Raw genomic sequence first — 15,522 nt, forward strand, 5'->3', positions numbered from 1 at the left:
CATACTAAATATAATCACGTCACCAAATAATTTATTAAAACATACTATTTTGCATCCTCCTCTGGGTACATTGACTTCAATACAAAACCTAGGAGGATTATGGTTCTCAAGGCTTCCATAGACTTACACAGTTAATATGACAACTTCCGGAGGACATCCTCCAACCCATCAGAGCTCTTGCAGCATGAACTGACATGATGTCCAACCAATGAAAGGATCAGAGAATGTATCTACTACTGAAAGCATAAGCTACAGCGAGCTAGCACTGCAGTGCATAACATGTGGTGAGTCTTTGACTAAAAGAGAGAAAAATACAATAGTTGAACAGTTTTGAACAAATTATTTCATTCCAAAATGAAGTAGAAGTGAGAGAGAGATATTTCATCATTTATTTTCCACTTTCAGTTTCAATTACTTTGCTAGCAAATGCTGCTATCTAGTTTAGTCTCATCAAACACTTGGCTCAAACAAAGGGATGCTATGTTAGCTAGCTGGCTATCACTATCCAACACAACACTGGAACTCTTCCTAGTCAAGGTAAGCTTTTGGTTTTACTAATTTATTGCCACTGGGACCCACCAAGGTAAGTGCTAAACTGCTTACTGACTGTACACTGTAATGTTGCTGCATGATTAGTTCGTATGTAAGCTGTGTGTAGCAGTTATGAAATGGTTTGGCTTGGAAAGGTTTTTTTCTCCTGGTGACATACAGCTGATGTGTTGTGCATTGAAGTACAGAAACAAAGGGAGAAGGTGATAAGAGGAGAGCACATAGATGCAAGAAGGAATACAACGTGTCTGTAATGAAAGTGAACTGTGTTTATGCATGATCAGGGGTGTGTTCATTCCATTTAAATGGAACAAAACGGGGATTCTGTTGACAATCTCTATTTCGCTTAAATGGAACAAAATGTGTCACTGTCTGGGATAAACATACCTGAATTTGTCCAGTCTAAACTATCATTCTATTTCAGCTCGATGCAAAGCATGTAGTGTGCAAGGCAGTATTGAATGTGTCACTGTCTGTTAACCTGTCTCCCCCTTCATCTTACACTGTTTGGGTTGTGGATTGAAGTGGATTTAGCTGTGACATCAGTAAGGGATCATAGCTTTAGCCTGTATTCACCTACACGGATTGAGGTGGTCAGTCTATGTCATGGAAGGAGCAGCTGTTCTTAATGTTTTGTCTACCCAGTGTACAGCACTACAGATAATCAAGTGCTATTTGCATGTGATGCATTTGTTCTGTTGTTTACAGGATGATTTGTATCTTATAGAGCGTGGCTTTAAGGGAATAGTATGGTCACATCTAGATAAAAACGAATGTGAAAAATGAACAGTGAAAAGGTATATCAACACACTACCTATTCATATAAGTATTTATTAATCATCTACATATTCATATTGAGCTTCTACGTCTGTGTACAGGAACGTATTATTTGGAAGAGAAAATGTATCAGCTTATTGTTAAATAATTATGACGTTCTTTCCAATACAAAAAGTGGAGTAACTATTGTTTCCAAACTGCGTTACCCACTCCAGACAGCAGATGGCGATGAGCGTCTTTCAGTTGACTCTTCTTGCGTGACGTATAATTAACTGGACGGGACCCTTCTTCAGGAACAACAAAGCGCCAACTCTTTCAACCACGTCGGTTGTTTGCTCGCCAACATAAAACTGAAAGATTGACGTTTTAGACCATGTTAATGTACATTATCTAATCTCAGTGTTTTAAACGAGTTTCGGTTGACGTATCAACTGGTTCAATTTGCAAACGTGTAAAAGATTGATACTGAGCCTAGCACTTGGCTAGTCGCTAATGCTAGCTAGCTAACATCCCTGACCATGAGCTCACTAAACTACTCCTCCCTTGCTAATGAAGAGGGGGTCTGCTGTTTGGAGAAAGAATCTTTAAGAATGAAAAAGGAGGAAGAGGAGGCTGTTATAGTGAAAGAAGAGAATGAACCGTTTAGAGAGGAAGAGGATACTATCTCAATAAAGGTGAAGGAGGAAGACGTTTTGGCAGTGAAAGAGGAAGAGACAGAATATCAGATTAACACCAGTGAGTACTGTCTTCAACAGGGACACAAACTATGCCGTTGTTGAACTAATGTGTGGTTTTAAAGTGGCATTCTACTGAAGTTCTACACTTGAATATGTTGTTCAGTACTGTAGGAATTGTCAAAGGTTCGATCTGCAATTGGTTCATATATTTTTGGGACTTTTCAATTCGATGTATTGAATTCTCCATGTGGTCTATATTAAAGTTCCCCTCATCTAATATAACAGGCTTTTAAAATTCTATATTGGTGCATATTTTCTTCTTAAAATAACAAAGGGACGCAAAATCCACCCATTTTGTGGAACGACAATTTTACATTTGCATCACAAACAATATTTTAGGAAATCATGATGAAAGTGGCCATTTTAGAGATATTAATGCCTCTTGTAAGACACTATGATTGCAATAGATGGTCATAAGTTTACCATCTGTTTGATATTCTCATTCACACAGGAGAGAGACATGACTATTGTGGATCCTCTGGGGAGCCTCAACAACATCCTGATGCTGACGAGGAAGAGAAGAGTCTCTCCAGATCAGAACACCAGATGGTACAGCTTGATCTGGTCTAGCATACAGCTTTCTCTATCGGGCTCTGGGCTGGGTTTCTGTAGAGCACTTTATGACAACAGTGACATCAGCATCCATAATGATGTGCATCTGTGTCCCCTCTTTATGGTTACCAGGACAACACTAGCCCTTCCTCCCTCCCGGAGTCCCCGTGTCGTGCCTCTCCCGGTAGCACCTTACTGCTGGGTTTGAAGAGGTTGTCTGTGCTGCTGGTGGACTGCAGGAAAACAACGGGGCTGAGTGGAACTGTGGGAGGAGGAGAAGAGAGGAACGGATCAGATTTGACTTATCTGAGTAAGTGCTGTAGTACAGTTTGAACAAATAAATTGATCTGTTCACTGGTATCTGTTACCAGGACAACCAGCAGAGTTCTGTTAGTTGACAGGAAGATAGAGTAGTGTATATGGATGTTATGAATATCATAACACTGAAAAAGGATTCTGCCAATGAATAGAGAGAAACCAATAGACCATATAAAACCTTGATGAAAGTTAGCTTTAGAGGGAAAGTTTCAAGATGATCTGATGTAAGGTGCTTGTTTTACAAAAACGTTTCCAAAAAACATTATGGATGTCACATTGCCTGTCCCAGTCAACCCCCTATCTTTACAAGACTGTAGAACAGGCAAACTAAACTCAAGACACTGTTAATTAATTAACTAATACTGGAGTAAAGCTGTGATCAGGCTGCCTACTCAAGAGAAAGCTTTGAACTGTAACCAGTGCCTGCAACCTGGTTCAGGTTATCAATCAACCTACCAGGGTAGTTACAAACAGTTCAGAAATTGAATCATCAACATATTTTGATCATATCTTTACTATTGCTGCAGAAATTTGTTTGAAAGCAGTATTCAAATTCATCAAATGTTGTGATCACAATATAGTAGTCATATCTCGGCCTAATGTTCTATATAAGAGGTCAAACAATTGTTTGTGGTGATTATTATGTTGTTGATGTTATTAGGTTGTTGTTTTTTTCACAGTAAATAACTCACAGACACTAGAGAAGCTTTAATGTTGGAGATCGAGCTACTTTTTTCAACATTCTGTTAAAAATCGCGCAACATTTCAACATCCTGCTACTCATGCCAGGAATATAGTATATGCATATGATTAGTATGTGTGCATAGAAAACACTCTGAAGTTTCTAGAACTGGTTCAATGGTGTCTGTGACTATAACAGAATGAGTTCCGTTGTCAAAATCGCAAGAGTGTTTGTATTGTCTAAGGCTTGTCATAAATGATGGAACTGTCCTTGCAATTCCTACAGCTTCCACACGATGTCGCCAGTGTTGTGATTACCAGGGCCCTTTATCCTTGGTTCGATTCCTTGGTTCGATTAGTCAATAGCACATCTGGTCTTCAGGTGCGCAACTGAAAAAAAATGTCAGTGAGGAACTGGACTTCGGTTTGTAAACTTCTAGTTATTGAATACAGATTGCTCCGTGATCAATTTGATTGTTTATTAACGTTTACAAATACCTAAACTTGGATTACAGAAGTAGGTTGAAGTGTTTTGTCAAAGTTTATAGGCAACTTTATGAATTTTTAAAAAATATGTTGCTTTGGGAAACGTGCCTTTTTCCATGGATTTCACGGTGTTCATAAATGGACATTTTGGGTATATATGGACCGATTTAATCGAAAAAAGACCCAATTGTGATGTTCATGGGACATATAGGAGTGCCAACAAAGAATCTCGTCAAAGGTAATGAATGTTTTATATTTTATTTCTGCGTTTTGGGTAGCGCCGGCTACACTAATTTCTTTGTTTACGTCCCCTTTGTGTGTTTCTGGGGGCTGCATGCTATCAGATAATAGCTTCTCATGCTTTCGCCGAAAAGCATTTTACAAATCTGACATGTTGGCTATATTCACAACGAGTGTGGCTTGAATTGAGTACCCTGCATGTGAATTTTAATGAAAGTTTGAGTTTTAACGAGTACAATTAGTTGGCGCTCTGGAATTTCCACTGATTTGGTTCCTGTACAGGTACATAATCCTGAATAAGTTTTTAACCAAGTTGAATTATTCCCAAAGGTTCAGTACATCTGTAATTCAGACAACCCAACATTTGTTCCATCCAGATATATGTCTCACTTAAGACACTCCTTCTCTCCAATCCTTACATCTTATGGTTCCACAGGAAGAGAGTAACAGGATACCAGACCTTTATCTCCCTGATGAGAATCTGTCCTGACCTCAACCTCTCCTTCATCTAATCCACAGATGTTCGTCTCCCCTGTTTAACACTTTGCTCTCCTCTCGTCCACCCAACCAACACATTCCAAAGCCACCTGTCTTTCTTCAGAGAACCATTAACTTCTGACATAACACCCAGTCTCTTTCACTTCCTATCACTTCTTTAATGTCTCCATGTTCCAAGTTTTGCCGATTCCAACAATGGAAACAATATTTGTTGGTCCGTGGTGTGTAATGACGAGCAACCAAACCCTGCCCTTGACACGTTTATGAAATAGCTTATCCCAGTTACTAATAAGCAAGCACCCATTAAGAAAATGACTGTAAAAACTGTTAAATCAACGTGGATTGATGAGGAATTTAAAAATGGTATGATGAAGAGGGAGGCAAAAGAGATGGCATATAGATCTGGCTGAATAACTGATTGGCAAACCTATTGCAAATTGAGACATCATGTGACTAAACTGAATAAAAAGAAGAAACTCCACTATGAAACAAAGAGACATGAAGAATGATTGTAACACCTTCAATTAAATTTTGGGCAAAAAAATCAACAATGACATGTTGTCATGGTGTCTGACAACTTGGATGGAAATGATTGAGGATAGTAGCAGCCGATATTGCCAGTTCTATTCGCATTATCCCCTGCTATGAATGTAACCGTTATTTAACGAGGCAAGTCAGTCAAGAAGAAATATTTTTTTTTTTCAATGACGGCCTTGGACTGCCTTGTTCAGGGGCAGAACGACAGAGTTTTACCTTGTCAGCTCAGAGATTCGATCCAGCAATCTCTTGGTTACTGGCCTACCGCTCAAACCGCTAGGCTACCTGCCGCACCAGAGCAACCTGTCTCACAGAACACAGTGTTCTTTAATGGAAGCCTGTACAACAAAATCAAGGTAGAATCAGGAATTCCCCAGGGCAGCTGTTTGGCACCTTCTTTTTCAATCTTTACCAACAACATGCCAGTGACATTTAAGTAAAGCCAGTGTGTCTATGTATGCGGATGACTCAACACTGTACACTTCAGCTACTACAGCGACTGAAATGACTGCAACATTTAACATAGAGCTGCAGTTAGTTTCAGAATGGGTGGCAAGGAATAAGTTAGTCCTAAATATTTCTGATTACCTTAAGTTACATGGCCTACTACGCTAATTCTGTAGCGGTATTGTTAGAGGGGGGTAAATATGAAGATTTTGTTGGTGCGCCAGGCAGGTATTAACCCTAGTTATTAAAGTTAGTTATTACCTATTATAACATTATTATTTTTAAATATTATTAAAACCGAAAGGATGAGAGTAGAATAGATAGAGAAGCGCTTCCAGACTCATTCTAAACATGATGGAGACTTAAAGGAGGACTGTAACAGCTAATGATGAAGCATTATGGAGTCTTAAATGTGCCCCCTAGTTTCAAGAGTTAATGTGCCACAACAGGTTTTAATGTGTTTGAGCCAATCAGTTGTGTTGTGACAAGGTAGGGGGGTATACAGAAGATAGCCCTATTGGGTAAAAGACGAAGTCCATATTATGTCAAGAACAGCTCAAATAAGCAAAGAGAAGCAACTGTCCATCATTACTTTAAGGACCACCACAAGAATGGAAGACCCAGAGTTACTTCTGATGCATAAGTTCATTAGAGTTACCAGCCTTAGAAATTGCAGCCCAAATAAATGCTTTAAAAGTTCAAGCAACAGACACATCTCAACATCATCAGTTCAGAGGAGACTGCGTGAATCAGGCCTTCATGGTCAAATTGCTGCAAGGAAACCACTACTAAAGCACACCAATAAGAAGAAGACTTGCTTGGGCCAAGAAACACGAGCAATGGACATTAGACCGGTGGATATCTGTCCTTGGGTCTGATGAGTCCAAATTTGAGATTTTTGGTTCCGAGCATCATGTCTTTGTGAGACGAGGAGTAGATGAACAGATTATCTCCGCATGTGTGGTTCCCACCGTGAAGCATGGAGGAGGAGATGTGATGGTGTGCGGGTGCTTTGCTATTGACAATGTCAGTGATTTATTTATTCCAGTCACACTTAACCAGTGTCCCATCTGGTTTGGGCTTAGTCCCACCCATCTGGTTTGGGCTTAGTCCCACTGTCATTTGTTTTTCAACAGGACAATGACCCAACACACCTCCAGGCTGTGTAAGAGCTATTTGACCAAGATGGAGTGCTGCATCAGATGACCTGGCCTCGACCTCATCCAAATCGAGATGGTTTGGGATTAGTTGGATTCTCAGCATGGGAATTCCTACAAGACTGTTGGAAAATGATTCCAGGTGAAGCTGGTTGAGAGAAAGCAAGGGTGGCAACTTTTGAAGAATAAAATATATATTTTATTTTAACACTTGTGGTTACTACATGATTCCATGTGTTTATTAATAATTTTGATGTCTTCATTATTTTACTATGTAGAAAATAGTAAAAATAAAGAAAAACCCTTGAATGAGTAGGTGAGTCCAAACTTTTGACTGGTGTTGTACATTCAATTCCCTGACAACAGCTCCAGTGGACATTCCTGCAGTCAGCATGCCAATTGCCCGCTCCCTCAGAGATCTGTGGCATTGTTGTGTGACCAAACTACACATTTTCGAGTAGCCTTTTATTACCCCCAGCACAGGGTGCACCTGTGTAACAATCACCCTGTTCAATCAGCTTCTTGATATGCCACACCTGTCAGGTGGATGGATTATCTTGACAAAGAATAAATGTTGACTAACAGGGATGTAAAAAATTCTGCAATCTTTTTTTTTTCAGCTCATGAAACATCCTACACTTTACATGTTGCGTTTATATTTTTGTTTATTGTAGTTACTATCAGTTTTAGGAACATTTACCCAAATATTTCACCTTATTTTTTACTTTACCCAACATATGACATCAGCGATAATCAAAATGTTGAAAATCTGAACATCTAAATAAGAAATTAGTCCATTTAAACAGCATGTGTCGAAACCTTTCAACAACGGGAGATGTTACTGATGTGCTTTGTATCTTCGACGTAAAAACAAGTTTTGGACTTCCACACAAAATTACTTCTTTAGTTATTTTATGTTTAAGGAAGTGTGTAGGTCACATTCTGTATCATACAGCTATGAAAGTTATATATTTAGAACCACCTGTTCAATTGGAATCCAGCGACGTCTGTGTCTTCAGTGTCCTAGAACTGTCTAGGTTTTTGTGTTCTGACTTGTAAAACAGGATGAATAAAATAAGTAATGTAAACATATCAGTAATTACCAGGAAGCTCTACATTTGTTTTAAAATCACACTAAGATTGTTAAAACTGGCCTCGGGTTATTGAGAGATCTGATTTAGGATTTACCCTCATGGCAAGGTTGTTTTATCATGTGGTTTCATCTGGGTCTCTATTTAAAAATAACACTGTCTTTGGCAGGAGAAAGACCAGACTCAGAGGAACCAGAGCCAGGGACGTCCAAACCAGCAAGACGACACCAGTGCTCCCACTGTGGAAGGAGTTTTAACCAGAAAGCACACCTGAAAGCTCATGAGAGAATACACACAGGGAGAAGCCTTACGACTGCTCCCAGTGTGGAAAGTGTTTCAACCGGCCCGGGCATCTGAAACTGCACGAGAGAATACACACAGGGGAGAAGCCTTATCACTGCTCCCGGTGTGGAAATAGCTTTAACGATTTAGGGAAACTGAAACGACATGAGACAATACACACAGGGAAGAAGCCTTATCACTGCTCCCAGTGTGGAAAGAGTTTTATCGGTTTAGGGAAACTGAAACGACATGAGAGAATACACACAGGGGAGAAGCCTTACCACTGCTCCCAGTGTGGGAAGGGTTTTAATGATAAATCAAACCTGAAAGTTCATGAGAGAATACACACAGGGGAGAAGCCTTACCACTGCTCCCAGTGTGGAAAGAGTTTTAACAATTTAGGGAACCTAAAACAACATGAGAGAATACACACAGGGGAGAGGCCTTGCCACTGCTCCCAGTGTGGAAAGAGTTTTAACAATTTAGGGAACCTAAAACAACATGAGAGAATACACACAGGGGAGAGGCCTTACCACTGCTCCCAGTGTGGAAAGTGTTTCATCCGGTCAAAGGAGCTGAAACGACATGAGAGAATACACACAGGGGAGAAGCCTTATCACTGCTCCCAGTGTGGAAAGAGTTTTAACAATTTAGGGAACCTGAAACACCATGAGAGAATACACACAGGGGAGAAGCCTTACCACTGCTCCCAGTGTGGAAAGTGTTTCAACCGGTCAGGGGGGCTGAAACGACACGAGAGAATACACACAGGAGAGAAGCCTTTCCACTCCTCCCAGGGTGCAAAGCTTTTGCCCATTTAGGAAGCCTGAAAGAACACATGAGACTGCACACAGCAGAGAATGCTTACAAAAGCCCAGACTGTGGGAAAACATATTACTCATAACAGTCATTTAAATGTCATTATAGAATCCACACAGGAGAGAGAAATTACTTATCTTAGTGTGTATATTGATGTTTCACATCACATTGACTTAAAATTCATCAGAGAACATACACAGTGCTCCCGTTGTCTTATATTGTTGACTGACAATGTGTTTACCTGTTTTTACCATGTTTTTACCATATTCAATTGTTTCTTCCAATTATTGATAAACATGTACCTGTTAAGAAACTGACTGTTAGAACTGTTAAGGCTCCATGGATTGATGAGGAATTTAAAAACTGTATGGTCATTGGTAAAAATAGAAAAGAGTCGAGGTCCTGGAAAGAGTTTTAACCAGAAAGGACACCTGAACCAACACGGGAAAATACACACATGGGTGAGAGCAATTATTATTTTATTTGTCAAATGGCAACCAAGCATCGGTCATCATGTCACCAGAATAAGACCCTCAAAATGTATTGGAATGGAGGATCAAGCTCGTCACGTGCACTTTCACCACCCTGTGAAGTTCATAACTTATTTCAACTGTAGCCTAATAAACTACATGGGTTCCCGAATCGTAGTGGGAGAACCACACAATATATCATTGTGTGACTCCAAGTTAACTAAGATGTGATGGTTGTTTTATAAATATTTGCCTATAAAGGAGTTTCCACAGCCATTTCACTTAGAAATTTTTACTGACACAAAAAGACAAACAAATTGTCAAACGAAGTAACAAAATGTCGCCATTTATAAAAGTGTACAAGCATATCCAGTTTCCATCACCCGGGTCATTACTTTTGAAATGGTTGGATCAATATCCACCTTCATGATGTGGATGAAGCCTGATTTGGAATGTCTGAGTAGTTCTATATGATGTCATAATTCACCCCTCTGATAATCAAGTGATATTTGGAATGTCTGAGTAGTTCTATATGATGTCATAATTCACCCCTCTGATAATCAAGTGATATTTGGAATGTCTGAGTAGTTCTATCTAAATCTAAAAGACCTCCTTGTTCTTGGGTATTAGTGAGAATATCTTTCCGTAGATAGTGCGCGCTAAACAGCGTTTCAATTGGTGACGTCACTTGCTCTGACACCTTGAAGTAGTGGTTCCCCTTGCTCTGCAAGGGCTTCGGCTTCTGTGGAGCGATGGGTAACGATGTTTCGTGGGTGACTGATGTTGATGCGTGCAGAGGGTCTCTGGTTCGCGTCCGGGTACTGGCGAGGGGACAGATAAAAGTTATACGTACTGTTACACAGTATCAATGTAACACATTTGCTAATTTAACAAGCAAATTACGTTTAAATGAACCAGTAGATAGCGTTTTGAACATAATTCTGTTTACCTAAGAGTAAATACACAAGATTGGTCTAAAGAGCTTCAATGTTTTGGTTTTAGGTTAAGATTAAGCACAGCGTGTTTGCAAGAATTTGGTTGGTTGCAAGAATTTTGTATAATAATTCAAATTGAAAAATTCCAAGTTTTGAATCTTGCGTCATTCATCATTTTCTTTAACCAATTCTGGTCTTTAATGCAGGACTGACAGACAAGTTTCTTACTTTTTCCCCTTGACACCATGTTGTGGTAATGCTGCAATTAGTTGGTTGTAATGTTGGGTAGTGCAGACATTTCCATATATTTTTGTTATCTGCATGTGTGACAACTCCACCAGTCTTATTTATGATATAATTTACAAAGATTAAAACTTTTTTATGTATTACATTTTACGTTGATTTTTTTGATCAATTAGCATATTTGAGGTTAACCAATTTTTTTTAACCTAATTCCATTTTCTCCTTTTCTTTTTCCAGGTTTCTGACAGTTGAAGGAAATACAAATCACATTGGCAAATTTAATGACAATTTTCAGGCAGAGAGTTCAGAATAACTATAACAAAAAATGAATACAAATTATACCAGGGCACTTTAGAGACTGGAAGGGTAAAGGGGCGTGTGCTCTACACAGGTAGAGACATATCTGTCCATGTTACCTTTTGCAAAGTGGGCACTGCTTCATGTGGTAACACCACCACTCACATAAATATTCCGCTCGGTGAGAGAAGTTTTCATTGTTTTTGGGCACCATTATGTGAGGTATCCAATTGTTAGTAGCTACTATCTTGTCTCATCACTACAACTCAGGAACGGGCTCGGGAGAGACGAAGGTCGAAAGTCATGCGTCCTCCGATACACAACCCAACCAAGCCGCACTGCTTCTGAACACAGCGCCCATCCAACCCGGAAGCCAGCCGCACCAATGTGTCGGAGGAAACACCGTGCACCTGGCAAGCCTTGGTCAATTTAGCTCGGAATATGCCACCCTCTTCTATCTGTCACCTAATCCTGTCTAATGGGCAGGCCAATCCTGGAGGAAAGTATTGGCTGTAAGAAAGAAGAGAAAACATAACATCTGGTTGTTTTTAAATGACTTCTTATGACATTGCTTGCCAGAAAAAACATTGTAATTAATATTTTTCCAAACTGCGTTACCCACTCCAGTCAGCAGATGGCGATGTGAATCTTTCAGTTGATGCTTCTTGCGTGACGTAAAATCTAGTGGACGGAACAGGAGGCTTCTTCAACAGAGACAAACGGCTTCTGATTCAACCAACGTGGTGGTTTACTAGCGAACATTAAACCGAAACATTGAAGCGTCGAAGACAAATCTTGTGGATATTATTCTTTGAGTTTTAAACACAATTCTGTTTATCCATCTACTAGTTCATTGAAACGTAGATTACTTGTTAAATTAGCTAATGTGGTGCATTTAAATTGCACTAAACTAATCTCCCGGAGCATGAGCTCACTACTCGACGGAGAAAGAAGCTCTGGTGAAAGGAGAGGAAGAAGCTTTCAGGATGAAAAGGGAGGAAGAGGATGCTATCGCATTGAAAGTAGAGGAAGAACCTTTTGGAGTAAAAGAGGAAGAGGAGGCTATCTCAATAAAGAGGAGGAAGATGTTTTGGGAGTGAAAAGGGAGGAGGAACCTGAAGATCCGATTAAGACCAGTGAGAACTGTCTTAAAAACGGGCACAAAATATGCATTTCTTGAACTAATGTGGGGTTTGAAAGGGGCATTTTACTGAAGTTCTACACTTTAAAATGTTGTTCAGTACTCAATAAATTGTTAAAGGTGCTATCCGTCCTTGGTACATATATAGTCCACATTAAAGTGCACTTCGTCTAACAGGCTTTTCGAATTCAACATTGGTGCATAATTTCTACTTAAATTGTCAAAGGGATGCAAAGGCACCCTTTTCGTGGAAAGACCCTTTTACATTTGCAACACAAACAATATTTTCAGAAATCATGAGGAAAGTTGCCATCATAGGCCCTTTTCTTAGACATAGTCATGCTTCTGGTAAGACTCTGTGATTGTAATAGTAGATCATATGTTTACCATCTGTTTGATGTTCTCATTCACACAGGAGAGAGACATGACTATGGTGGATCCTCTGGGGAGCCTCAACAACATCCTGATGCTGACGCAGGCAGAGAAGAGTCTCTCCAGATCAGAACACCAGATGGTACAGCTTGGTACTGAAAAGATTTGTCATTGGTCCTCAGATCCTCAAAACGTTCTACAGCTGCACCATCGAGAGCATCCTGACTGATTGCATCATTGCCTGGTTTGGCAACTGCTCTGCCTCTGACCGCAAGGCACTACAGAGGGCAGTGCGTACGGCCCAGTACATCACTAGGGCCAAGCTTCCTGCCACTCAGGACTTCTATACCAGGCGGTGTCAGAGGGACTGCCGCCCCACCCCTTTACGCTGCTGCTACTCTCTGTTTATTATCTATGCGTAGTCACTTTAACTCTACCTACATGTGCATATTGCCTCATTTACCTTGACTAACCGGTGCCCCGGCACATTGACTCTGTACCGGTACCCCCTGTAAATAGCCTCCACATTGCCTCTCTATTGTTATTTTACTGCTGCTCTTTAGTTATTTGTTACTTTTATTTCATCATTCTTTTTAAGCATAACTATTTTTTTACTGCACAAGTATTTTTCTTAACTGCATTGTTGGTGAAGGGCTTGTAAGTAAGCATTTCACTAAGGTCTACACCGGTTGTATTCGACACGTGACAAATAATATTTAATTTGATTTTCATACTTTTCTAATAAAACACTTTTCAACCCATATGATCTATTACATAGTAAAAGTCGTAATACAAATATCATGTCATAGTGAATTCATGACGTGAACGAACAAGCCTTCTCATACTTTATAATATGGCTTTACAGTGGGGAGAACAAGTATTTGATACACTGCCGATTTTGCAGGTTTTCCAACTTACAAAGCATGTAGAGGTCTGTACCTTTTATCATAGATACACTTCAACCGTGAGAGACGGAATCTAAAAAAAAAAATCCAGAAAATCACATTTAATGATTTTTAAGAAATTAATTTGCATTTTATTGAGACTCAGAGTTACTTCTGCTGCAGAGGATAAGTTCATTAGAGTTACCAGCCTCAGAAATTGCTGCCCAAATAAATGCTTCACAGAGTTGAACGAACAGACACATCTCAATATCAACTGTTCAGAGGAGACTGTGTGAATCAGGCCTTCATGGTCGAATTGCTGCAAAGAAACCACTACTCAAGGACACCAAAAAGAAGAAGAGACTTGGGCCAAGAAACACGAGCAAGTCTTCACATTGACCCTGTACTGGTACCTCCTATATATAGCCTTCACATTGACCCTGTACTGGTACCTCCTATATATAGCCTTCACATTGACCCTGTACTGGTACCTCCTGTATACAGCCTCCACATTGACTCTGTACTGGTACCTCCAGTATATAGCCTTCACATTGACCCTGTACTGGTACCTCCTATATATAGCCTTCACATTGACCCTGTACTGGTACCTCCTGTATATAGCTTTCACATTGACTCTGTACTGGTACCTCCTGTATATAGCCTTCACATTGACCCTGTACTGGTACCTCCTATATATAAGCCTCCACACTGACTCTGTACTGGTACCTCCCCTGTATATAGCCTTCACATTGACTCTGTACTGGTACCTCCTGTATATAGCCTTCACATTGACCCTGCTGGTACCTCCTATATATAGCCTCCACATTGACTCTGTACTGGTACCCCTGTATATAGTCCACATTGACTCTGTACTGGCACCCCATGTATATAACCTCCACATTGACTCTGTACTGGTACCTCCTGTATACAGCTTCCACATTGACTCTGCACTGGTACCCCTTGTAATTCACCTCCACATTGACTCTGTACTGGTACCCCCTGTATATAGCCTCCAAATTGACACTGTACTAGTACCCCCTGTATATAGCCTCCACATTGACACTGTACTAGTACCCCCTGTATATAGCCTCCACATTGACACTGTACTAGTACCCCCTGTATATAGCCTCCACATTGACTCTGTACTGGTACCTCCTGTATATAGCCTCCACATTGACCCTGTACTGGTACCCCTGTATATAGCCTCCGCATTGACTCTGTACTAGTACCCCTGTATATAGCCTTCACATTGACTCTGTGCTGGTACCTCCTGTATATAGCCTCCACATTGACTCTGTACTGGTACCTCCTGAATATAGCCTCCACATTGACTCTGTACTGGTACCCCCTGTATATAGCCTCCACATTGACTCTGTACTGGTACCTCCTGTATATAGCCTCCTGTATATTGCCTCCACATTGACTCTGTACTGGTACCTCCTGTATGTGGCCTCCTGTATATAGCCTTCACATTGACCCTGTACTGGTACCTCCTATATATAGCCTCCACATTGACTCTGTACTGGTACCTCCTGTATATAGCCTCTTGTATATAGCCTTCACATTGACCCTGTACTGGTACCTCCTATATATAGCCTCCACATTGACTCTGTACTGGTACCTCCTGTATATAGCCTCCTGTATATAGCCTCCACATTGACTCTGTACTGGTACCTCCTGTATATAGCCTCCACATTGACTCTGTACTGGTACCTCCTGTATATAGCCTCCACATTGACTTTGTACTGGTACCTCCTGTATATAGCCTCCACATTGAGTCTGTACTGGTACCCCCTGTATATAGCCTCCACATTGACTCTGTACTAGTACCCCCTGTATATAGCCTCCACATTGACTCTGTACTGGTACCCCCTGGATATAGCCTCCACATTGACTCTGTACTGGTACCTCCTGTATATAGCCTCCACATTGACTCTGTACTGTTACCTGGTCACATCAGATAAAAAATTAACAGAGTAAATGTGTATAAACACACTACCTATTCATGG

General features: G+C 40.4%; 1 pseudogene; it reads left to right on the forward strand.

The window, feature by feature from the left end:
• The first annotated feature begins 1,621 nt into the window (after window positions 1-1,621).
• LOC135532806 (zinc finger protein 345-like) overlaps window positions 1,622-15,522 on the forward strand; it is a 30,477-nt pseudogene continuing 16,576 nt past the window's right edge.

Source organism: Oncorhynchus masou, chromosome 5 (genome assembly GCF_036934945.1).
Source record: "Oncorhynchus masou masou isolate Uvic2021 chromosome 5, UVic_Omas_1.1, whole genome shotgun sequence".
NCBI lineage: Eukaryota > Metazoa > Chordata > Actinopteri > Salmoniformes > Salmonidae > Oncorhynchus > Oncorhynchus masou.